We start from the raw sequence: 3,098 nt of genomic DNA, 5'->3' as shown, positions 1-3,098 counted from the left end.
CTTTCTTTCTTTCTTTCTTTCTTTCTTTCTTTCTTTCTTTCTTTCTTTCTTTTCTTTCTCTGTGTAGGCCTGGCTGTCCTGGAACTCACTCTGTAGACCAGGCTGGCCTCAAACTCAGAAATCCACCTGCCTCTGCCTCCTGAGTGCTGGGGTTAAAGGCGTGCGCCACCATGCCTGGTCAAGGGATTCCTCTTTCTTTGACTGGCTTGTCTCACTGAGCATATCAACACGCAGCCATGCTGTTTTTTCTTAAGAGGCTAAATGATATCCCACCATCCACGGGGGCCACGTGCTGTTTACTCTTGTGGCTGTTGGTGCAACGTGGGTTGTGTCCGTTACACTATGCCCCTTCACTTTCTTCATATCTCCTTGGCAGTGTCTCATACCCACGGGCCCCTGAAAGTGCCCCCAACTCCCGCCCTGCGTTTCTGATCCCAGGACCCATTCTGCCTCCTCCATCCTTCTGGTTGCTGTGTCCCCCACAGTCCCAGCACTGGACTCAGCTTAATCTCTCATAGGCTTCCTGGACACCCCTGGCAAGCAAACTACAGGCCTTCCAACCCATTGGCAAAATCTGGTGCCTTGCCTCCCCACCCCTTCCATGTACCTGATAGACAGAGCTCTTGACCCAGAACTGTAGTCATCACATCTTTATGTCTCTTAACATGTTATTTTAGAACTATTCATTCCAAACAAGAACAAGGGAGGAAATGTCTTGCCCTCCCTCCTGCCTTTATTAAAGCCAATGTCTAAATATTGCCTTTGCAAGTGTTCCCCTGTCCCTCCAGTTACTGCTTTCTCTCGTGGAGGAAAGAACAGAATATCAATCATAAGACATTCTGGAAGTGAGCTTTGAAACCCAATCATGGGATCCCTGAGGCAGAACGAGGCCTACCAGGCACGCTGCCAACAGTTCCACGCCTGCCTTGCTCTCGTGGAACGGTAGTCACGTGTCTCAGCAAAGCCATGACCCTATCCTTCCTGATGCACTCTTGAGGCCTAGGTTGTGAGTGGGTCAGGTGGCTCGGGAAGGAAGTGAATGGGTGACAGCTAGGGGGTTGTGCTCCCGTCTCAGGCAGTCAGAGCACCGGCCTTCCTGCTTGTCAGGCGTGGAATGTGTGTGTGTGTGTGTGTTTTAAATTAGGTATTTTCTTTATTTACATTTCAAATGTTATCCCCTTTGCTGGTTCCCCCTCCGAAAAACACCCTTACCCTATCCCCTCCCCCATCCCCCTGCTCACCAACCCACCCACTCCCGCTTTCTGGCCCTGGCATTCTCCCACACCGGGGCATACAGCCTTCATAGAACCAAGGACCTTTCTTCCCATTGATGTCCGACTAGGCCATCCTCTGCTGCATATGCAGCTGGAGCCATGAGTCCCACCATGTGTGCTCTTTGGTTGGCGGTTTAGTCCCGAGGAGCTCTGGGGGTACTGGTTAGTTCATATTGTTGTTCCTCCTATGAGGCACAAACCCCTTCAGCTCCTTGGGTCCTTTCTCTAGCTCCTTCATTAGGGACCCTGTGCTCAGTTCAGTGGATGGCTGTGAGCATCCACTTCTATATTTGTCAGGCACTGGCAGAGCCTCTCAGGAGACAGCTATATCAGGCTCCTGTCAGCAAGCACTTGTTGGCCTCCACAATAGTCTGGGTTTGATGTTTGTAAATGGGATGGATCCCCAGGTGAGTCCATCTCTGGATGGTCATTCCTTCAGTCTCTACTCCACACTTTGTCTCTGTAACTCCTTCCATGGGTGTTTTGTTCCCCCTTCTAAGATGGGTAGAAGTATCCACACTATGGTCTTTCTTCTTCTTGCGTTTCATGTGGTTTGTGAATTGTATCGTGGGTTATTTCGAGCTTCTGGACTAATTTCCACTTATCAGTGAGTGCATAGCATGTGTGTTCTTTTGTGACTAGTTACCTCACTCAGGATGATATACTCCAGATCCATCCATTTGCCTAAGAATTTCATAAATTCATTGTTTTTAATTGCTGAGTAGTACTCCATTTTGTAAATGTACCACATTTTCTGTATCCATTCCTCTGTTGAGTGACAGCTGGGTTCTTTCCAGCTTCTGGCTATTATAAATAAGGCTGCTATGAACATAGTGGAACATGTGTCCTTATTACAAGTTGGAGCATCTTCTGGGTACATGCCCAGGAGTGGTATAGCTGGGTCCTCAGGTATGTCCAGTTTTCTGAGGAACCACCAGACTGATTTCCAGACTGGTTGTACCAGCTTGCAATCCCACCAGCAATGGAGGAGTGTTTCTTTTTCTCCACATCCTCGCCAGCATCTGCTGTCACCTGCATTTTTGATCTTAGCCATTCTGACTGGTGTGAGGTGGAGTCTTAGGGTTGTTTTGATTTGCATTTCCCTGATGACTAAGGATGTTGAACATTTTTTTAGGTGCTTCTCAGCCATTCGGTATTCTTCAGTTGAGAATTCTTTGTTTAGCTCTGTACCCCATTTTTTAAACAATAAGATTCTAAATTTAGGGTATTTTGAGTCATAGAAATATTGTGGAGACAGAAGTGTGTTCTGAGATTTGTCACCAACTTCTACCATAAAAACGTATGCTGCCACTGCTCATGAGGAGTTAAGGGCCCTTTATATCAGATTTAACCAAGGGTAGAGATCATAGCATATGACTGTAATCCCAGGAATTAGGGGATAGAGGCAAGTAGGTTAGGAGTTCAAGGTCAGCCTCAGCCACATAACAAGTTTTAGAACAGCCTGAATTCACCATGTGAGATCTTGTCACATAAAACAAAACAAAAACTCAAAGATTTAATAAATGGTTCTCACAACTGTGTTTCTCCTAATATTGCCAGTCCAAAGATTTTATCCAGGCAAGACATGATGTTTAGTGACTGTCTCCTCCTGGTTGTTCAAGATTTGGGACGAGGGGCTATCTGGTGCAGTGGTGCTAGTTAGGACTTGGCTCATATTTTTCTTTTTTTTCTTTTTTTTTTTTTTAGTAGTACAGAGGCTTTTTATTTTTTTTATTTTTTTTAAATTTTTAATGTTTTTATTACATATTTTCCTCAATTACATTTCCAATGCTATCCCAAAAGTCCCCCATAGCGCCCCCCACT

The sequence above is a fragment of the Mus caroli genome, chromosome 5, assembly GCF_900094665.2.
Source record: "Mus caroli chromosome 5, CAROLI_EIJ_v1.1, whole genome shotgun sequence".
In the NCBI taxonomy this organism is placed as follows: Eukaryota; Metazoa; Chordata; class Mammalia; order Rodentia; family Muridae; genus Mus; species Mus caroli.
This window is presented reverse-complemented; position numbering follows the sequence as displayed.